We start from the raw sequence: 23,588 nt of genomic DNA, 5'->3' as shown, positions 1-23,588 counted from the left end.
TCCTTATGTTTAAAGCTGTGAAAACAGCTCTGACTTGCTAGAGTCAGCAGTTGTCTCTGAGTAAGTGTCAGCTGAATATGATTCAGTTCTTGTCCTTATTATTCCCCAGGATAGATTCAGATAAGTTTCATATAAAGGATTAAAAAGAAATATTAACTTTCTGCTTGGGTTTATAAATACACCAGATTTGTCACTACTTCACAGTTCTTCACAAGAACCCTTCAGTGTAGGGCAGCATCATGTTCAAGGAACCTAACAACTTTGTTTAAGCTTGTTTCCGCTAGAAAGCCCATGAGAATTGTTGGCGAAGATGGCTCCCTTGCAAAGGACAGGGGTCTCTCCCTCCCCTCCTCCTCCTCCTTCTCTCTCTCTCTCTCTCTCAACAATTTTAGCTGTTAAGAAAGGTTGAGGGCAAGAGAAGAAGGGGACGACAGAAAATGAGGTGGCTGGATGGAGTCACTGAAGCAGTAGGCGTGAGCCTAAATGGACTCCAGAAGATGGTAGAGGACAGGAAGGCCTGGAGGAACGTTGTCCATGGGGTCGCGATGGGTTGGACACGACTTCGCAACTAACAACAACAAGGGTACAAGGAAGGCACAGTGATGTGATGCAGGGCAATGCAAGGGAGGGTCAGGAGTGCAAGTTGTGAAGGATGCATGACGATATTAGGGACATGACAAGAATTGAGGAGGGTGAAAGAAATGCATGGTGAGGGTTGAGAAAGATACACAAGGGTGAAAGAAAAACATGGTGAGACTACCGAGATCTATGAGGGAGGCACAGTGAGGGTCAGGAAGGTGTGCAATGGTGCAAGGAAGACCTAGTGAGAATTGGGGAGAATGTGTGGAAATACATGAATGGCAGGAAAAGTGCAGTGGGGAGGATGCACAAGTGGAAGAGAGCTACGCCAGCAACTTGAGTGGCAGGGTGAACACACAGAGACTGGAAAAGGGTGCACATGTGCCAGCAACGTGCAAAGTTCTCTGCCTGCTTCCCTACTGACTTTCTGGGAAGCTAGTAGGAAAAGTTGCAGATAGTGATCAGATGATTGCTGCAACTGGTCAAAAGTGTGAGCTGGATGACAGGTGCCCAGATTATGATCATTGCTAAAAAAATGATTGTAAATTGAGGGCTACCTATTAATTGTATGAGTTAAGTAACAAGCTAGGAATGATAACCATTTTCCTCCTAGAACAGACATGTCAAACACAAGGCCCGGGGCCCGGATCCGGCCCGCAAAGTGGTTTCATGTGGCCCATGAAGCCATCCTGGAAACAGTGAGGGAACGGCCCCCACTGCCTTGGCCCTGGCCCAGAGACCCTCCTTCTGCCAGAGACCTCAGATCTGTCTCACTCCTGCCCAGGCCCCCATAGGCACCCTTGATGTGAACGATGTAGAGCTCACCACGCCCACCCAGTAGGCCATACACACTCTAGCCACACCCACCCAGTAGGCCACACCCATCCTGGCCATATCCACCCAGCCCCCTGAGGGCAACCGCAATGCTGATGCGGTCCTCAATGAAATTGAGTTTGACACCCCTGTCCTAGAATGATTCCCAGCTACCTGATTTGCCACAGACATTATGTTTCTTCTTAACAGCTAAAATTGTTGAGAGAGAGGGTGTATACTCCCACAAACCCTCCACAAACCCTCCTTCACCCTCTCACATTTTCCCCCACCCAGCAGCAGCCCCCTGCCTGCTTACACATCATCAGGAACTTGCAACTTTCTGCCAGCTTCCCCACTGACCTGGTTGTAGGATGCCATGCCTAACAAACATGGGATTTAATTAATAACACCAACCAGGTCTATAGAGATTGCTGTCACTGAGCAATGCTGTCACAGTTAATGACTGCATTGTTTAGTGATGGAAATTCTGGTCCTAATTGCTGTTGTATGTCAAGAGCTATCTGCATAGTATCTTTTCAGTTCTCTGGACAATCCTTTGTCCCCATTTGAAATATATGTACATGTGAACATTTGTCTTACCTTTGTTAATGTAACTGTGAAGGATCAAACTAAAAAATAAACAAGGAACAAGGATAGAAAGATAAGATTAAGAAAGCATTTGCTGAAGAAATACCGTATATACTTGAGTATAAGCCGAATTTTTCAGCCCACTTTTTGGGCTGAAAAATTCCACTTCGGCTTATACTCCAGTCAACAAAAAAACTTACCGAGGACTTGTGCGCGGCCGAGGCTTTGGTGCTTCCGGGATCGCCCGCACCTCTCCCAAGCCACCGCCGTCCGAGACCTGCCGAAGTTTGGGGAGGTTTGGGGAGGTGCGCGCGCACCTCCCCAAACTCCGCGCCTTGCCTGCCTGCTTCTTTCCGCAGCGGAAAGAAGCAGGCAGGCAGGGCGCGGAGGAACGGAGACTTGCCGACGTTTGGGGAGGTTTGGGCGTCTCCCCAAACCTCGGCAGGTCTCCGTTCCTCCGCGCAGACCTGCCGACGTTTGGGGAGGTTTGGGCGCCTCCCCAAACCTCCCCAAACCTCGGCAGGTCTCCGTTCCTCCTGCCGACCTTTGGGGAGGTTTGGGCGCCTCCCCAAACCTCCCCAAACCTCGGCAGGTCTCCGTTCCTCCTGCCGACCTTTGGGGAGGTTTGGGCGCCTCCCCAAACCTCCCCAAACCTCGGCAGGTCTCCGTTCCTCCTGCCGACCTTTGGGGAGGTTTGGGCGCCTCCCCAAACCTCGGCAGGTCTCCGTTCCTCCGCGCAGACCTGCCGACGTTTGGGAAGGTTTGGGCGCCTCCCCAAACCTCCCCAGGTCTCCGTTCCTGTTTGGGGAGGTTTGGGCGCCTCCCCAAACGTCCCCAAACCTCGGCAGGTCTCCGTTCCTCCGCGCAGACCTGCCGACGTTTGGGGAGGTTTGGGCGCCTCCCCAAACGTCCCCAAACCTCGGCAGGTCTCCGTTCCTGTTTGGGGAGCTTTGGGCGCCTCCCCAAACCTCCCCAAACCTCGGCAGGTCTCCGTTCCTCCGCGCAGACCTGCCGACCTTTGGGGAGGTTTGGGCGCCTCCCCAAACGTCCCCAAACCTCGGCAGGTCTCCGTTCCTGTTTGGGGAGCTTTGGGCGCCTCCCCAAACCTCCCCAAACCTCGGCAGGTCTCCGTTCCTCCGCGCAGACCTGCCGACCTTTGGGGAGGTTTGGGCGCCTCCCCAAACGTCCCCAAACCTCGGCAGGTCTCCGTTCCTGTTTGGGGAGGTTTGGGCGCCTCCCCAAACGTCCCCAAACCTCGGCAGGTCTCCGTTCCTCCGCGCAGACCTGCCGACCTTTGGGGAGGTTTGGGCGCCTCCCCAAACGTCCCCAAACCTCGGCAGGTCTCCGTTCCTGTTTGGGGAGGTTTGGGCGCCTCCCCAAACCTCCCCAAACCTCGGCAGGTCTCCGTTCCTCCGCGCAGACCTGCCGACCTTTGGGGAGGTTTGGGCGCCTCCCCAAACGTCCCCAAACCTCGGCAGGTCTCCGTTCCTGTTTGGGGAGCTTTGGGCGCCTCCCCAAACCTCGGCAGGTCTCCGTTCCTCCGCGCAGACCTGCCGACCTTTGGGGAGGTTTGGGCGCCTCCCCAAACCTCCCCAAACCTCGGCAGGTCTCCGTTCCTCCGCGCAGACCTGCCGACCTTTGGGGAGGTTTGGGCGCCTCCCCAAACCTCCCCAAACCTCGGCAGGTCTCCGTTCCTGTTTGGGGAGGTTTGGGCGCCTCCCCAAACCTCGGCAGGTCTCCGTTCCTCCGCGCAGACCTGCCGACCTTTGGGGAGGTTTGGGCGCCTCCCCAAACCTCCCCAAACCTCGGCAGGTCTCCGTTCTTCCTGCCGACCTTTGGGGAGGTTTGGGCGCCTCCCCAAACCTCCCCAAACCTCGGCAGGTCTGCGCGGAGGAACGGAGACCTGCCGAGGTTTGGGGAGGTTTGGGGAGGCGCCCAAACCTCCCCAAACAGGAACGGAGACCTGCCGAGGTTTGGGGACGTTTGGGGAGGCGCCCAAACCTCCCCAAAGGTCGGCAGGTCTGCGCGGAGGAACGGAGACCTGCCGAGGTTTGGGGACGTTTGGGGAGGCGCCCAAACCTCCCCAAACAGGAACGGAGACCTGCCGAGGTTTGGGGACGTTTGGGGAGGCGCCCAAACCTCCCCAAAGGTCGGCAGGTCTGCGCGGAGGAACGGAGACCTGCCGAGGTTTGGGGACGTTTGGGGAGGCGCCCAAACCTCCCCAAACAGGAACGGAGACCTGCCGAGGTTTGGGGACGTTTGGGGAGGCGCCCAAACCTCCCCAAAGGTCGGCAGGTCTGCGCGGAGGAACGGAGACCTGCCGAGGTTTGGGGACGTTTGGGGAGGCGCCCAAACCTCCCCAAACAGGAACGGAGACCTGCCGAGGTTTGGGGACGTTTGGGGAGGCGCCCAAACCTCCCCAAAGGTCGGCAGGTCTGCGCGGAGGAACGGAGACCTGCCGAGGTTTGGGGAGGTTTGGGGAGGCGCCCAAACCTCCCCAAACAGGAACGGAGACCTGCCGAGGTTTGGGGACGTTTGGGGAGGCGCCCAAACCTCCCCAAAGGTCGGCAGGTCTGCGCGGAGGAACGGAGACCTGCCGAGGTTTGGGGAGGTTTGGGGAGGCGCCCAAACCTCCCCAAACAGGAACGGAGACCTGCCGAGGTTTGGGGACGTTTGGGGAGGCGCCCAAACCTCCCCAAAGGTCAGCAGGTCTGCGCGGAGGAACGGAGACCTGCCGAGGCTTGGGGAGGTTTGGGGAGGCGCCCAAACCTCCCCAAACAGGAACGGAGACCTGCCGAGGTTTGGGGAGGTTTGGGGAGGCGCCCAAACCTCCCCAAACAGGAACGGAGACCTGCCGAGGTTTGGGGACGTTTGGGGAGGCGCCCAAACCTCCCCAAAGGTCGGCAGGTCTGCGCGGAGGAACGGAGACCTGCCGAGGTTTGGGGACGTTTGGGGAGGCGCCCAAACCTCCCCAAACAGGAACGGAGACCTGCCGAGGTTTGGGGACGTTTGGGGAGGCGCCCAAACCTCCCCAAAGGTCGGCAGGTCTGCGCGGAGGAACGGAGACCTGCCGAGGTTTGGGGAGGTTTGGGGAGGCGCCCAAACCTCCCCAAAGGTCGGCAGGAGGAACGGAGACCTGCCGAGGTTTGGGGAGGTTTGGGGAGGCGCCCAAACCTCCCCAAAGGTCGGCAGGAGGAACGGAGACCTGCCGATGAGCCGCGGCTACACAGGGTATTCCTGTGTATTCAGGCTTGCAAAATGGCGGATCGAGCCTCTGCTGGCGGCAGAGGCTTGCAGAACGGCGGATCGGCTTATACTCGAGTCAATAACTTTTTCCAGTTTTTGGGGGTGAAATTGGGGGTCTCGGCTTATACTCGAGTCGGCTTATACTCAAGTATATATGGTAGATATGAACTGGTTTTAATAAGACTGAAAGAGATACAAAATAGAATTACAGAGGAAGCCTCATTTTTCCTTTCTTGGAGACTTCATGAAACTGGCTTGAAATTTATGACCAGCACTATAGCCAGACAGGACTTATTTTTAGCTTACAGTAGATGAAGACAATTTATTAGAGATTTTTTAAAATTTGCCAAATTAATTTTGTTAGAGGGCGTCTTTACTTTCTCCTCCTGTTGTTAAAAGGCTTGTGAAAGAACATTTCAAATCTGAAGCATATTTTTTAGATTAATTAGCTGCTCCTTAGCCAAGGGGTGTATTTCTGAAAATTTAAAAATTCTAGACTTTAAACAAGGACCATATTGCTTTCCACAACTGCTATTACGTGCTACTTCAAAGCAGGTTAAACAACTTACCACTGAATTCAATAAAATGTCTTTCAAAGTCTGTGAAATTATCGAACAACATGTTGTCAATAATTATCAAAATGTTGATAATTCCATTAAAAAAATATTGTTTGCTTATGATTACCAGGTACCAAAATTTCTCTCAGCTTTCTTATGAAATTACAAACTCAAAGTAAAAATAAAAATGTTAATGGTTTAAATCCAAATTCTAATTTTTTAAAAATAAATTTGATGTGCATATGCATCAAGCGTATGTATGATATCCCACCAACTTACTTTCAGTATTCAGAATTGGCTTAGAATGCAAATAAAATCTTTTTAGCAATAATTAAAGTTTACAAACACTAAGATTAAAAAAACTGATATAAACTAAATATATATATATATTAAAAAAAAGAATAATGGAAAGGGATATAACAAAGAGAAAAAGAAAAGGAAGAGAAACAAAAAAATATACCCCCCCTTACTCCAGACAAATAAAAATAATAATATGAGTAAAAATAATATGAGTAAATGTAACACTTTCTCTAATAAATCTTCTTCCCATAACTTCTTCCTAATTGATAATAAAATTACAAAAATCCATTATTCAGTCCTAATCAATAAAGATCTATTAAGAGCTACCAAAAATATTAACATACATATTTTAATCTTAATCAAAACCTTCCATTTTTTAAAATCCAAACTTATCACTTTCTTTAAGAAATAAAGAAAAATAAATTTCTTCCCATTTATAAACAGATCTTTACAGCCTCGTTATTCAGTCCTAGTCAAAAAGAAACAGCTAACAGAAACCACAGCATGTATATATTTTATCCCTGATCAAACAGATCCATTTTGTAAAACTTTGGTTTTGTTTTTAAAAGCTTAATCTTTAATGCCATCAAGTAATGTTTGTCTCCTCTCAGATAGTTTCCTTGGTTTTACACATTCCTTTTGTAAATCGGAAATAAGAAGGATTTCCAAGTCACTCTTCTGATTTATTATTTGTATGTGCCCTTAAATTTTTAAGACATCAGCTGGTTTCATTTGCAAATCTATTTGGGCATCTTTTTCCATATCACTCTTATACGCTGGCATTACTAAAACCATTTGCAGATCCACACCATCTTTTTTTACAATCCAGCATTTTTTGTAGCTCAGGGTTGAAATTATCACCCCCACCAGCACTGACAGGGCAAACCCCACTCCTTACTAGCACTGATAATGTTACCTTGCTTGGGTAATTAAATGTCTGCAAGAAAACAACCAAGCTCAGAGCAGTAGAGACCACCACCCCCCCCAGTATTTTTTCCTCCAAACCCACTTTTGAATCAGTCTCAGTCCCTCAGTCTAACTATCTGTTGTTATCCTCTAGTATGATATCAAGCATTCCCATAAGTAATTTTTCTGTATATTGTTCCCAAACAACCTTGAGTTGTTTTACAGTCAAATAGTATCGCTCCTGACGCTTGCTCCTGGGGAGGAAAGCCATGGCAAATCTAGACAGCACACTAAAAAGCAGAGACATCACCCTGTCAACAAAAGTGCGTATAGTCAAGGCTATGGTCTTCCCAGTTGCAATGTATGGCAGTGAAAGTTGGACCATAAGAAAGGCTGAGCGCCAAAGAATTGAGGCCTTTGAACTATGGTGCTGGAGAAGACTCCTGCGAGTCCCTTGGACTGCAAAGCGATCAAACCGGTCAGTCCTAGAGGAGATCAATCCCGACTGCTCTTTAGAAGGCCAGATCCTGAAGCTAAAACTCAAATACTTTGGCCACCTAATGAGAAGGAAAGACTCACTGGAGAAAAGCCTAATGCTGGGAAAGATCGAGGGCAATAGAAGAAGGGGACGACAGAGAATGAGGTGGCTGGATGGAGTCACTGAAGCAGTAGGCGTGAGCTTAAATGGACTCCAGAAGATGGTAGAGGACAGGAAGGCCTGGAGGAACATTGTCCATAGGGTCGCGATGGGTCGGACACGACTTCGCAGCTAACAACAACAACAAAGTATCGCTCCATTTTATTAATGGCTTTACTCCCTTTTAAGAATCATTGTTCTCTCTGGTTTCCTCTAGTCAACCATCAAGTCCACTCTTATCTGTTTATTTTTCCAATCAACAAAATTCTCCCATGGGAGGATTTCTTACAGTAAATTTCAAAATAATATATTTTTTATAAATTTTTAAACACCCCACAGGAAATATTCTTTCAAATCTATCTAGCCTATTTTTCTAAAGTCCACTTTCTAATCCTCCTTTTGCTCTTTTCCACAACATAAAACTTTTCTTTTTAATCCTTAAACGTACACTGGAATTCTAGTAAAACTCATCCAGGATAGAAGGTTTCCCAGCAATGTTTCCCAGCTTGCCCTTCAGAAGCTTCTTAGCTTCAAAGAATCAATAATAAGCTGGTTCCTAAGACAGTCAAGAGGAGAAATGGGCAAACCCATGTCTTTTTTAAAGGTGACAAATTATGACTTAGGCAGAATGATTATTCCCTAGGTTCCCAGAGCTGTCGAACATGCTGGAGATCACTGTTTTATGATCTCTTTAGAGCAGGGGTGTCAAACTCAATTTCATTGAGGGCCGCATCAGCATTGCGGTTGCCCTCAAGGGGCCGGGTGGGTATGGCCTACTGGGTGGGCGTGGCTAAAGTGTGTATGGTCTACTGGGTGGGCGTGGCCAGCTCTACATTGTTCGCATCAAGAGTGCCTATGGGGGCCTGGTCAGGAGTGGGACAGATCTGAGGGTCTCTGGCAGAAGGAGGGTCTCTGGGCCAGGGCCAAGGCAGTGGGGGCCGTTCCCTCACTGTTTCCAGGATGGCTTTGCGGGCCGCATGAAACCACTTCACGGGCCGGATCTGGCCCCCAGGCCTTGTGTTTGACATGTCTGCTTTAGAGGGAGATTCTGTGTGGAGCAAACTTGTAGAACATCCGTGTCCTCTTCTTGATCCAAAGAAAAATTCTGAGGGGGTAAGATATTTCTGCCACGGTTGTCTCTGCTTTTGTAAAGCCATACTCACTCTGCCATTGCTCTCCCAGAAGACCAGAATGGAGGGAAAAAAATCCTAAAGAAGGAACAGTACTTATCAAGATTTTGAAAAATTGCATAGGTCCCAGTAGACTTTCTGAGACCATCACCTGGGGAAATAACCATTCAGAGGATCTTGGAGACATAGGCCTTGAACAGTCACAGCCAATCTCATCCTCTAATGTGCAGACAGTGCCCTAAAACAGAGGTTCCCAACCTTTTGGGCACTAGGGACCGGTTCTGTGGAGAGATTTTTTTCCACAGACCATAGGGTACCTGATTTTGTGTGCTGCCCACCTTTCACAGATGGGGCTTTGCTTGTTTGTGCAGACCGGTTGCTGGCATGCCGCAGCCCAGTACTGGTCCATGGACCAGGGGTTGGAGACCCCTGCCCTAGAACTAAGAGCACTATGTACATTTGAAGCACTATTCCAAATGTTTCTGAGCCTTCCATGAAGGAAGGAAATGCATGTGAAGCAGTAGCTGAAAAAAAGCAGACAGGTGAACCATGTCATCAAATGGATATTTGGAAGGAAATTTTGCTGTGATGATGTATCTGAACATATTTCTAAGCTTGACAAGTCATTCCTGTCCTAGGCACATGCATATATTTGAATATAATGTGAATAATTATATACAATATAATTCACATTGATAGGCATAGTTGTCGTGGATTTTAAAATATTCTTGTTAGATTCACTCTTTTTACCTTGTATTTCTAGCTCTTTTTTTCTTGATCACTCTATCCATAACTCCATTGAGCACCACATCTATGTGATATTTATACATGTCCCTGGATCATCCCAGTTTTGAGAAAGGAGGAATTTCAAAATAAACTTGCACTCTGATTAATATATCAGAGGACTGTGATAACAAAGGAAGCAATTTATTTCAGACAAAGCCCAGTGTATTAGAGAGCTCCTTAATCTAGCAAAGGAAGACATAAGGAGGACAAACGGCTAAGCCTTGGACAAACTCAGCCAAAAAGTTAAATATAAAATAGTAGTGATTTACTATTACCATGGATTATCAAGGGAACCGGCTTGGGATTCTTCATTATTTGCAATCCTCCAGCAGAGACTGATATTGGGGTTAATATAGTGCTTGAGCCAAATATGATTTAATGCATTGGATATGCTGTAAAATTGTAATAGAGAAGAATTCATTTGCACTGCCTAACTGAATATCAAATAATGGAAATCAGAACTGTATTCATAGAATCGAGATCATGCGAGGTATTAGTACTGCTTTATAAAACCCTAGTAAGACCACACCTGGAATACTGCAGCCAATTTTGGTCACCATATCACAAAAAAGATGTTGAGAGTTTGGAAAAAATTCAGAGAAGAGCAACTAAGATGATCAAAGGCCTGGAGACTAAAACATATGAAGAACGACTGCAGGACTTGGGTTTGGCTAGTCTAAAGAAAAGAAGAAATAGGGGAGACATGATAGCAGTACTCCAGTATTTGAGGGACTGCCACAACAAAGCACCAGAGGGCAGGACAAGAAACAATGATGGGAAACTGATCAAAGAGAGAAACAAGCTGGAATTAAGGAGAAACTTCCTGACAGTGAGGACAATTAACCAGTGGATTAGCTTGTCCCCAGAAATCGTGGGTGCTCCATCACTAGAGATTTTTAAAAAGAGGTTTGACAGTCACTTGCCTGAGATGGTATAGGTTCTCCTGCTTGAGCAGAGGGCTAGACTAGAAGACCTCCAAGGTCCCTTCCAGCTCTATTCTGTTCTATTCTAAGTGCAGGTTCATTGCTTTATTTATTTATTTATTTATTTATTTATTTATTTATTTATTTATTTATTTATTTAGATTTATATACCGCCCTTTCCCGAAGGACTCAGGGTGGTTTACAGGGCATTTGAAAGAGAGTCAATACAAACGTTAAAACAAATTAAAAAAGATTAAATAAAACCCTGAGAACAGTAAAAACCCAATTAAAATTAAAATTAAAAAATTCTCAGCCTGGGCCAGAGCTCAAAGAGCCAGGTCTTCAGGTCCCGGCGGAATGAACGGAGGTTGGGGGCAGTCCTAAGCTCCGCAGGCAGCTGGTTCCACAGGGCAGGCACACCCACTGAGAAGGCCCTACCCCTGGGTGTTACCCGCCGGCAATCTTTAACCGGCGGCACCCTGAGAAGACCCTCCCTGTGGGAGCGCACTGGACGAAGGGAGCTTGATGCTGGCAGCAGGTGTTCCCTCAAATATCCCGGACCCTCGCCATTTAGGGCTTTATAGGTCATCACCAGCACCTTGAATCTCACCCGAAGGGCAACCAGAAGCCAATGCAGCTCGCGGAGTAGAGGTGTTACATGGGAGTATCGGGAGACCCCCATCACGACTCGCGCGGCTGCATTCTGCACCAGCTGAAGCCTCCGGGTGGTCCTCAAGGGCAGCCCCATGTAGAGAGCATTGCAGTAGTCTAAACGGGAGGTCACGAGCGCATGAGTAGGGTCCTGAAACAAAATATTGTAGAGTACTGTTTCCTATTCTGGGGCATGAGCCATTATTCCCTCTAGTATACTGATCTCATTTGATTTTCCACTTTCCTCCCAGTGGTGAGTATACAGACTCTGCGCATACTTAATCCTGGGCTGTTTGGGATAATTATTCTTCCCCATTCACACCCGGATTCCTCCCCATGCACACCTGACTGGTTTTATTTTATTTTTATAATATATTTTATTATTTTTTTATAATAACAATCTTTAGTGCTTAGTGAATAATGTGTTGTCTGGGTTCATATATTTAAAAACAATAATTAATTTCTATAATTGATCAATATATTAGTCAATAATATATTTTCTTAATCCTCTCTTCTTTCAGTAATATTCTCCTTTTGTCTACATTAAACAAATATAATTCTTAATACTTTCAATAGGTATAAACATTTTTCTAGTATTTGTACATATAACAATAACATCAACATATAACATCTTTTCTAATGAGTTTATGTTTCACTTGTATTTATAGGTCATCTTATTAAGTCCTATGTCTTGTTTTCAGGATTCTTGTTTAAGCTTAGTTTCCCCTCAGTATTGAAACCATCCTTATCAGTCATAATTTGAATATCCAAACTTTTCATTCAAATACACCGTCTCAATATTTTTACATTTCATATATTATAAAAATAATATACTACTTATATATCTTATCTCTCTTAATATAGGAACCCTTTATGTCCAAGCTTTGTCTATTCTTTTAACCATGTTCAAACCATGTTCATTTAATCATATAGTACACCATCTAGCAATCTTACTATAGGGTCTCTTTATATCCAAACTTTATATTATTTAACCATATTTGAACAACTGTTTAGTCATATAGTATTCCATCTGGTAAGTTGAATCACATCTTTTAAATCTAATTCTAATCTTCTTCTTTTCCTAGCTCGCTTTCCAAATCAGTAGGTTTAGATTGCCAGGTTGTATTTTTGTAGATATTGTTGGAGATAAAAAAGATAAATTAAGTAGTATATTCATTTTTTTGTCTCCCATGCTTTAATGATTTTCCTGACAGCTCTTTAATCCATTGTATTGAATCTTCTTTTTTGTCCTCAAATTTGTTTTGAAGTCCTGGAAGGTAAAAGATCTTTTTTATTTCCTTTGTTGTAGCAACGTTTTGCGGATTTTCTTTTGTTTGTATTAAGTTGTAGTTCTCTTCATTTGTAGCTTTCATATTTAAGTCATTTCCCTCTAATTTGTATTCTATTGTCTAATTTATTTGTTCATTCTTTATCATCATTTTTGAGCATTGTTTAATTGTGAGTTTAGGTTAGAGATATGTTCATTTATGTTATCAAAGTTGTTTTTAATCTCATCATGATTTAAGACAATTGTCATTTGAATCTGTCACAGCATTACATATATTTTCTCCTGGAATGTATTTGCTTTGTCTTGAGTCATTGTTCCTGCAGATCTCTGATGTTCTACAGTGGGGTCTTCAGCAGGAGATGTTAGGTGTTGTATTCTGTCACTTTTAGATAAATATGCAACATCCATTTTGTCTCTCTCCTCTAAGTAGTTTTTCACTGGTACCATAGTCTCTTTAATTAGCTTTAATTAATCATCGGGGCTCCCCTCTTTCTTCATTGCCTCTTCAGGGTGACTTTAGACCCATTTAGGGTTCTCTGGCAGTATGAAACTAGCTCTGCGCTCCCTAGGCCGTGCGCTATGGCACAAAATCAGAAGCTACACCTGTCTGATTTTAGTGCATTCTTTTCATATCTGTGGACAGAAAGACAGTATACAAATTGATGATTATGATCATGATTTCCTAGATGTATCTTTATTTAATGTTTACATGAAAATGATGTTTTTAGAAGAAAAAGAAATGTTTTCCAAACTATCTTTAATTTTCATAGAATCATAGGATTAGAAAGTGAGTTTAAAGTACTTTAATTCCAACTACCTGCTCAGGGCAGGACTCCTAATCACATCCCAGACAAATGATCCAGGACTCCTGATACCATCTCAGATAAACCACCAGGAATGGAATCATCATGAATCCAGTTTGTTCTACTGCTTCATAGCTCTCACAATTTCCTCCTTATTTCAAGTTTGGATCTGTAAAACTTCATTCATTCTTGTCCTACCCTTGGGAACTTTGGAAAATAAATCCATACCCTCTTTCATATAACAGTCCTTCACATATTTGAAGAGTGATTTCATATTTCAGATCAACCTTCTCTTCATTAAAATAAACATACCTACTTCCTTTCATTGTCCTTCGTGGGATTTAGTCTGCAAGGTCTTCAGCATCCCTATTGCTAGTATCTGGACTCTTCTCCACTTCCTTCCTATTTTGTGACAACCAGTATTGGACACAATATTCCAAGTGTGTGTCCAGGGAAGCATAAAGTGGAACTACCATTTTCCATGCTCTGTTCTTTTGTTGGTGTACCCTAAGATTGCATTAGCAATTTTGGGACCTGTAGCACATTGGTGACTTATATTTAATTTCTAATCTAACAGGACGCCCAGATCTTTCTCACAAATACTGCTGATCAACCAGGTGCCACCTGTCTTATGACAGTGCACCTGTTTTTTCTTACCTAAATGCAGAACTCAACATTTCTTGCCATTGAATTACTTGATAGTTATACAGAATCTGAAATCTGAATGAGCTAAAAATTCCTCCTTGTTTAAGGTTTTATTTGCATTTTGATAAATAAAATATTGAGAATAATTAGGACAATTTCTTAAGTAATATTCAGCCTACATTCACCTATCTTTTTAGTTGTGACTTATACAAATGAACTGTCTTTGAAAAATGTATCTATACTGCACAAGAGACCTCAATACATGATACAGGATATAATCCTGACATATGTTCTCTTCTAGTTAATAATACATCTGTTTGTGGGAAGTGGCACCTCTGGTTTTAAATATCTTGGTATTATTTTGTATTTGCAGTGTCTTGGGTAGTGCAGTTGAGATGTGTGATTACATCCTGAGAAAATTGATGAGGAAAGAGCAGGGTAATCTGGAAGAGGTTATTGAATCTCCAGGCATGTATCTTGCTTAGAAAATATATATATACTCACCTATTGGGATGTTTCATTTCCTTATGTGTTGCATTCAGAGATAGTTTTGAAAATGCAAAGTGGTTGATATTCATGGAGAGCTTTCATTTTATGGTATAATATTATACACTTTCCTCTATTATGGGTGTTTGCAAGGTTCACTGACTTGCTGTAGAATATATGAGATGTAGTCAGGAACAACACTTTAATTACAGGCTATAAACAATAGAAAACGGAATTTATTTGTTAAAATGCAACATATATTGCAAAGCAAGCATTTGTTTAAGCTCTCCTGGTAGCTTTTTTATTTCAGTAGAAGAACAAACCAACCTAAATTTTGGTACACAAGTTGGAAATAATATACCCTGTACATTAATTACACTATAAATGTACATATTGTACCTAAGGGATTTCTATAAGAGGAGAATTATAAAATCTTATCTATTCATTCTATTCATTGTCTTAGACATAAATTTTGAAGACACATTATTTAAAGTTATAGTTAATTACTTTGCCAAGAAGTATATTACTAAATTAGAATTTTAATTGTTCTTCCTAGTATATTCTTCAGATAAATGAAAAGTAAGTTCCATATAAAAAATAACCTTCTACAAAAACCTATCTTAGAATTTAAAATGAAGAAAAGCTGCTAGAATTTTATTATGTTTCCTTTCTGTAGTAATTCTAATTAAGTAGGGAAGGCTATTTTTGGTATTCAAGTTTTTTAATTTAAGGACAAACTTTGTTCAGAAATCACAAGTAAAAAGTTCATATATTGAACTTATGAAGGAAAATAAATAATAAATAAATGTTATTATTCAGTCTGTCCAGATGTGTTAGGATTACTCTTTGGTCATTTGGCTGGGACTACTTGGAACTGCCCCCTTCATGCCTTGTCATGGCGAAGGGGCTTGCGTAATTCAGTGAAGCTATGAGCTATGCCATGCAGGGCCATCCAAGACGGACAGGTCATAGCAGAGAGTTCTGACAAAACGTGATCCACTGGAGAAGGAAATGGCAACCCACTCCAGTATCTTTGCCACAAAAACCCTATGGACAGTACCAAAAGGCAAAATGATATGACGCTGGAAGATGAGCCCCTCAGGTCGGAAGGTGTCCAATATGCTACTGGGGAAGAGCAGAGGGCTAGTACTAGTAGCACCAGAAAGAATGAAGCGACTGGGCCAAAGCCGAAAGGACGCTCAGCTGTGGATATATCTGGTGGTGAAAGGAAAGTCCTATGCTGTAAAGATTTTTTCTCCATAGGAACCTGGAATGTAAGATCCATGAATCAAGGCAAGCTGGACATGGTGAAACAAGAGATGACAAGACTGAACATTGACATCTTAGGAATCAGTGAACTAAAATGGACAGGAATGGGTAATTCAGATGACCATCAGGTATACTACTGCGGGGAAGAATCCCTCAGAAGAAATGGAGTAGCCTTCATAGTCAATAAAAGAGTAGGAAAAGCAATCTGGGATACAATCCCCAAAATGACAGAATTATCTCAGTTCGAATCCAAGGCAAACCATTCAATATCATAGTAGTCCAACTCTATGCCCCAACCACCGGTGCTGAAGAGGATGAAATTGACCAGTTCTATGAAGCCCTACAGCACCTTATAGAACTAACACCAAAAAATGATGTCCTTATCATCATGGGGGATTGGAATGCTAAAGTAGGAAGCCAAAAGATAACCGGAAAAAGACACAACTTTGGCCTTGGAGTACAAAATGAAGCAGGGCACAGGCTGATGGAATTTTGTCAAGAGAATACGATGGTCAAAGTAAACACTCTTTTCCAACAACCCAAGAGACATGGACATCACCAAACGGTCAACACATTACTCAGATTGATTATATGCTCTGCAGCCAAAGATGGAGAAGCTTTATACAGTCAGTAAAAACAAGACCAGGAGCTGACTGGCTCAGACCATGAGCTTCTCGTTGCAAAGTTTAGGTTTAAACTGAAGAAAGTAGGGAAAAGCACTAAGCCACTCAAGTATGAATTAAATCATATCCCTGTTGAATATACAGTAGATGTGACAAATAGATTTAAGGAATTAGATCTGATAGACAGAGTGCCTGAAGAACTATGGACAGAGGTTCGCAACATTGTACAAGAGGTAGCAACTAAAACCATCCCAAAGAAAAAGAAATGCAAGAAAGCAAAATGGCTGTCTGAGGAAGCTTTGCAAATAGCTGAGGACAGGAGGGAAGCGAAAGGCAAGGGAGAAAAAGAAAAATATGCCCAATTGAATGCAGAATTCCAGAGAAGAGATAAGAATGCCTTCTTAAATGAACAGTGCAAAGAAATAGAAGAAAACAAGAGAATAGGATGGACCAGAGATCTCTTCAAGAAAATTGGAGAGATGAAAGGAACATTTCATGCAAAAATGAGCATGATAAAATGGCAGGGAGCTAACAGAGGCTGAAGAGATTAAGAAGAGGTGGCAAAATTACACAGAAGAACTATACAAGAATGAGGTTAAAGTCCCTGATAACCACGATGAGGTGGTCACTGACCTCGAGCCAGACATCCTAGAATGTGAAGTGAAGTGGGCCTTAGAAAAACTGAGCAACAACAAAGCTAGTGGAGGTGACAGTATTCCAGCTGAGCTATTCAAAATCTTAAAAGACGATGCAGTAAAAGTGCTACACTCAATTTGTCACCAAATTTGGAAAACTCAGTATTGGCCATAGGATTGGGAAAGATCAGTTTAGATTCCAATTCCAAAGAAAGGCAGTGCCAAAGAATATTCAAGCTATTGCACCATTGCACTCATTTCACATGCTAGTAAAGTTATGCTTAAAATCCTACAAGCTAGACTCCAGCAGTATGTGGATCGAGAACTACCAGAAATACAAGCAGGATTTCGAAGAGGCAGAGGAACTAGAGACCAAATTGCCAACATACGCTGGATCATGGAGAAAGCTAGGGAGTTCCAGAAAAATATCTACTTCTGCTTCATTGACTATACTAAAGACTTTGAGTGTGTGGATCACAACAAACTGTGGCAAGTTCTTAAAGAGATGGGAGTACCAGACCATCTTATTTGTCTCTTGAGAAACCTATATGCAGGTCAAGAAGTAACAGTGGGAACTGGACACGGAACCACTGATTGATTCAAAATTGGGAAAGGAGTCCAGCAAGGCTGTATACTGCCGCCCTGCCTATTTAACTTATATGCAGAGCACATCATGAGAAAGGCAGGGCTAGATGAATCAAAAGTTGGAATTAAGATTGCCAGGAGAAATATTAACAACCTAAGATATGCAGATGATACCACTCTAATGGCAGAAAGTGAAGAAGAACTAAAGAGCCTCTTGTTGCAGGTGAAGAAGGAGAGTGCAAAAGTTGGGTTGAAACTTAACATTAAGAAAACCAAGATCATGGCATCCGGCCCTCTCAATTCCTGGCAAATAAATGGGGAAGAAATGGAGGTAGTGACAGATTTTATTTTCCTGAGCTCCAAGATCACCTCAGATGGGGACTGTAGCCAAGAAATTAAAAGATGCTTGCTCCTTGGGAGGAAAGCCATGGCAAATCTAGACAGCACACTAAAAAGCAGAGAATCACCCTATCAACAAAAGTGTGTATAGTCTAGGCTGTGGTCTTCCCAGTTGCAATGTATGGCAGTGAAAGTTGGACCATAAGAAAGGCTGAGCGCCAAAGAATTGAGGCCTTTGAACTATGGTGCTGGAGAAGACTCCTGCGAGTCCCTTGGACTGCAAGGCGATCCAACGGGTCAGTCCTAGAGGAGATCAACCCCGACTGCTCTTTAGAAGGCCAGATCCTGAAGCTAAAACTCAAATACTTTGGCCACCTAATGATAAGGAAGGACTCACTGGAGAAGAGCCTAATGCTGGGAAAGATTGAGGACAATAAAAGAAGGGGACGACAGAGAATGAGGTGGCTGGATGGAGTCACTGAAGCTGTAGCCATGTTCATGGGGTTGAGATGGGTCGGACACAACTTCACAGCTAACAACAACATCAACAACTTGGAACTGCAGTCTCAGAATAACAGAATTGGAAGCAACCTTGGAGGTCTTCTAGTCAACCCCCTGTTCAAGCAGGAAACCCTATACCATTCTGGACAAATGGCTATCCAATCTCTTTTTCAAAACCTCTAGTGATGGCAAGCTGAAGGCAAGCTGTTCTACTGATAAATTGTTCCCACTGTCAGGAAATTTCTCCTTAGTTCTAGGTTGTTTCTCTTTCCATCTGTTACGTCTTATCCTGCTTTCAGGTACTTTGGAGAATAGGTTGACTCCCTCTTCTTTATGAGAGCCTCCTGGATTTTGGAAGACTGCTGTCATGTCACCTAGTCTTTTCTTTTCATCAGACTAGACATAGTTGGTTCCTGTAACTGTTCTTTACATGTTTTAACCTCCAGTCCCCTAACAACCCTTTTTGTTGCTCATCTCTGCACTCTTTCTAGAGTCTCAACATATTTTTGGACCATGTCGATCAAAGCAGTTTTTCAAGTATGGTCTCACCAAGGCATTATAAAGTGGTACTAATACCTCACATGATCTTGATTTTATTCCTCTGTTAATGCAGCCTAGAACTGCATTGGCTTTTTTTTTTGGCAGCCGTAGTAGACTAATGGCAAGTTTATTGGTGCCTGCAGAGTTCGCAGGCTGTATGGATATGCCACTCAAATTCAAGCATCACAGTTGCCTACAGAAGATAAGACAAAAGGCACTAGAATGATCGAAAGGCGCAGAGGCTATGCAGCGGAGGAAGGGAGAAACAAAAAATATGCATCATTCTTGCCCTATTTGGTCCTTAAGACTTCTCCAGATTTATCTCAGCAAAAACCTAAATAGTGCAGCTTTTGCTTTGGCCAGATTATGACCTCTCAAAATTTAAACTACAATGCATTATATCTATACATGAAGCAAAACTTGTTTTTTATTTAGCGCATACCTCTTTTGTTTTCTTTAATAGCAGTTGAGGAATCATATATTTTATCTCTCTCATCTGTTCCTCTTGAACTGATATGTTTTCTCCACTAAATGTATCTGCAGAATTGCTACTCTTTATACCATTTTAAAACATACTATGTATTTAAACAACAGATAAGACAATTTTTAAAACAGTTTTTAAGTATATTGTGAATATGACATTACATTACCTGCTACCTTATTTTATGCTCCCATGCTTAGTTTAGAATAGAAACTTGAATTTTGCTCCTGGAAAGGAGTGTTGGTGGAATTAAGATTAGAAGTAAAGGAAAAGTAAGAAAAGTTTGAAATTTTGTGCATCAGTGAGATTTTCCCTCTTTCTTTATTTTAAACTTTATGAACTCTATTTTATAAATAATAAACAAGCTACAGTGATACAATAATGGGTAGTATTTCTTGGAAACAAGACTGATTTTTTATTATGCAGTAAATATCTGACTGGACCTGCATGGTTGCATACATGAAGCCAGAATAGTAGCAATCTTGCTTATGAGTCAGCATCTGCACATTGACATTATGGTGTTTGGACACATAAAGGATTGATAGGGAGATGAATTACATTGGGACAAGATATTCTAGAAAGCTCTAGACAGATCCTAGAGAATGCTCGTGAGAAAGTTCGGGGGAAAGACACTGTGATTGAGTTCAAAGCATGCACTAAATGTTAACCTCAATTTAACAAATCACAATTGTATTCATTCATTAATATACTACACCCAAATAAACAAACCATAACATGTCTTAATGCAGCTATCTGGCTCATACCCAACATGCTACCAGAGTAAAAAAATGGCTGGATTTCCACAACCCTGAACTACAAGCTATTTAAATCTATTTTAGCTCAGTTAATCATGCTGTGTAAATTCAGTCTCTCCTTTCATCAAAAAAAGGTAGTCAGCACTGCCCCTCACTTATGCTGATTGTTAGAGCAAGCTGCATTTTTCCCCAGAAAGGTATGATTCAGTGGTTAATAACTTTGAATAAAGTGAAAGCTGCATAGAGTAGTTTGTAAATAATATCCTTTAGTGCCAGCCTTGCTGTGATTTACTCAGCAATTGTGAGTAAAAGATAGGTTTTGCTGAGCCTGTCCAGTCATTTTATTTATTTATATTATTTAGGTGACAACGAGCTGATTTCATATATTATTGTGTGTTATTGATTGGGAGACCCATTATGGTTAATACATTGGATTAGGAGTGGAGATACCTAAAGGTGGAATCCTCCCTTGTAGACAAAGGCCACATAGGTAACTGAGCGTGTCACTCTCTCTCTCTCTCTCTCAACTGTGCTCTGGGAAGTGAAAAATATATCCGAAGAAGGCAAGCATGCCACTTCTGATCTGCTGCCAAAAGAACTGCATGGACCTATTCATGAAGTCACCAAGATCCAAGACTGACTTGAAGACACATATGTATATGTTTGTATGGTTAGATGGATGGAATTATGGCAATAGAACTGACATTCAAAAAAGCAAATAAACAGGGCTTGTTCTCACTCTTAACTAACAAGATTTACATTTAAAATATACTTTGTATTATGGCTTAGAGTCTTTAAAGTATTTTTAAATAAACAGCTCTCCTGTAGGATTCAATCAGTATTATTTTCTTGAAAGAGAAGATATAAATTTATAGCATATTTATAGAATTTTTAGCACAGGGCATTCATAATCTATCTCAGACGTGTCAAACTCACGACGTTGCGTGACATCTTGGAACTTTTTCTCCATTGCCGGCAATGGGGTGTGCGCAGTTTCCTGATGATGCGTCCGGCCCATGGGCTGGCAGTTTGACACCCCTGAATCTGAACAGCAGCCACTAATGTGTGCATTTTGTTTCTTTTATATGCAATGACATATAGGCAGCAATTTTAGGCATATCAAAGCATGAAATATACCTAATGCTGTGATAAATAAATTTTAAAGCAGTTTACTACTTCTACCCCAGTAATGGGAAAAGCCACCTGTAAAAAAGCTGATATCTCCCTATTATTATTTTTTCCTTTAAAACAAATTTCACTATTAATTGTTGTTAATGAGTTGTTTGCTTAATAAAAAAGCAAAGTGCTTCCACTTCTATCAGAGAGCAACTTTGCTTATACCCTGGTCATAATTACAACTTGATTACATCTGTCTGTCTCTTGACATTCAATATTTTTAGGCATCCTAGTGCTGTTTTAAAAAAGCCAGCACATTCGATTTCACAATATTGGTAAGAAGGGGGCATTTTTTTTATATGAAAGCATCTCCATCTTCAGATCAAAATGTTCATCCAATTAAAAAATGTGATATGAACAAAAAAAGACAACAATTGCTCTTCCATATGAACGCTGTGCCAGATCACTAATGAACTCTGAATTAGTGTGAAGACCTTCAGGGTCAAGTAGATTTTGCAGGTATTCTTCTCTCCATTTCTGGAATGGATTTATACCTATAAGCATTTATAAGAGATGTTGAATTCCAAATGTTTTAAACCCAGAACAGTAATTTGGAATGCAAGTATATGTATACAAAATGATAGAAAAAGTTAGTTTTAAGTCTAAAGCAATTGTTTCAAACTTGAATCAGGTTATTTCAAATTCAAAATGGTTTGTTTTGCACACCATACAATGTATAGTTATTGTGAGTTGATGCCTAGAAATTGGTAAGTCCACAGTACATCAAGAACTTCTGATTAATACATTCCAACCTTTACAAATTATTAAAAATGTATTTATTATATTTTTATATATCAATTTCTCAGCCTCAAAAGTCTTGCTGATAATGGAAGGAATAGTCCAAGCTTGAAACTCAGTTAAATTTAAGTTTTTAAAATAAAGGCTTTTTTCCCCTTTACATTAAGCAATGTTTTCTGTGAGCTCCGGATAATCTTAAAATGTATTAGGAGTTACACGTAATAGACCTGCCTCATTTGTGTATGGTTTATTTAAGACAATTTTAAGCAGCTCTTCAGGATATATGGTTATATTTGTATTATTGTGTATAGAAAATCTGCCCAATCATAAGAACTCCTGGGGTAAATTATAAACTTATTAGAAGATTAAAACTAACCATTTAATCTAAAACTAATAAATGCATAAGAAAATGGCAAATGAAATACAGATCTCCAGAGTCATAAGTGCAAGATAATACAAATCTAAAAAAAACTGGAAGAAAATAAATATATTAGATTTCTGAAAAATATACAGGCGGCTGAGAAGCCAACTTAGAAAGATTATTCTTTGAGTTTGACCAGAATCCTAGAAAAATCTTTCTCTCTGATATACTTCTGCCTAACTTCATTTGGCAGAACCACCCAAAGGAGGCCTATGGTTGATGACCAAAGTGCCTGAAAGGAAGTCATCCTTAAGAGCAGGAATAGAAATACTGCATCCAAGCCCCAGAATTCTGCAAAATTAAAGATCTCCAGGGCCTGGAGTGGGGAGAGATGGAAATTATTCCATGAAGAATAAATGCATTCTGTCTCACACACTAAGATTATCCATTCCCATATTGGCTGTGGGTAGCTTAGAACATACAATTAAATCACATACAAAAATAATATTAAACAATAACAGTAGGCTTGGCTTTTATAATTCAATTTATCTCAAAGGCACCAGATTAAGGATGTTTATTTTACAAGCTGTAATATGATAGCTCTCACCTTACTCACTCCATTTCTTTTGTTCAATATCTTGTAAATATTTAATATTCCTAAACCATCTGTCTGCCTTTCCTTCTGCCTCTCTTGAAAGTTTATGAAGATTGTATTTGTAACATATTAGGGCAGGGGTTCGCAACCGGGGGTGTGAAACAACATTCCAGAGGGTGTGAAAACTTGGGTTTAGAAGTTTCAAAATTATAGCGTATATGCATAATTTGTTGTCACTATTTTGAACTTTTGTAAGGGATGCGAGAATGTATCAGAAGCGTTCTAGGGGTGCAGGGTATAGAAAAGGTTGGGAACTGCTATATTAGGGCTATGCACACCCAAAAATCATTCAAGTATTTTTGTGACTCTGTAAACACAGCACATCTCTGTGTCAGCTCTCTTAAGATCCCTGTTAACTTGAAAGAACTGACTACTTTTTTCAGGCTCATACAGGAAAATGAAAAGAAAAGGACTGTTTTAATAAAGTGGAGAGAGTTGGTGTCTTCTGGATGATCAGGAGCACTTCTTCCAAATCATTTTTATAGGATCACATCTCTAATTAATATTTTGTGCTATGATATTTTCTAAATTCCAACAGTCTATCACCTAATAATTTAAAGGTTTTTGTGTGTGTTTCCCTCTAGTATTTCTG

At 41.9% G+C, this 23,588-nt stretch overlaps 1 protein-coding gene across 4 annotated transcripts in view; it reads left to right on the top strand.

Moving 5' to 3' along the window:
- Positions 1 to 23,588, top strand: part of PTPRM (protein tyrosine phosphatase receptor type M) — a 488,223-nt gene that overhangs the window by 393,105 nt on the left and 71,530 nt on the right. The window lies entirely within an intron of this gene.

Source organism: Vipera ursinii, assembly GCF_947247035.1.
Source record: "Vipera ursinii genome assembly, chromosome: 3".
NCBI classification, from domain to species: domain Eukaryota; kingdom Metazoa; phylum Chordata; class Lepidosauria; order Squamata; family Viperidae; genus Vipera; species Vipera ursinii.
Note: the sequence above shows the minus strand (reverse complement) of the source record. Positions and strands in the feature narration are given on the sequence as shown.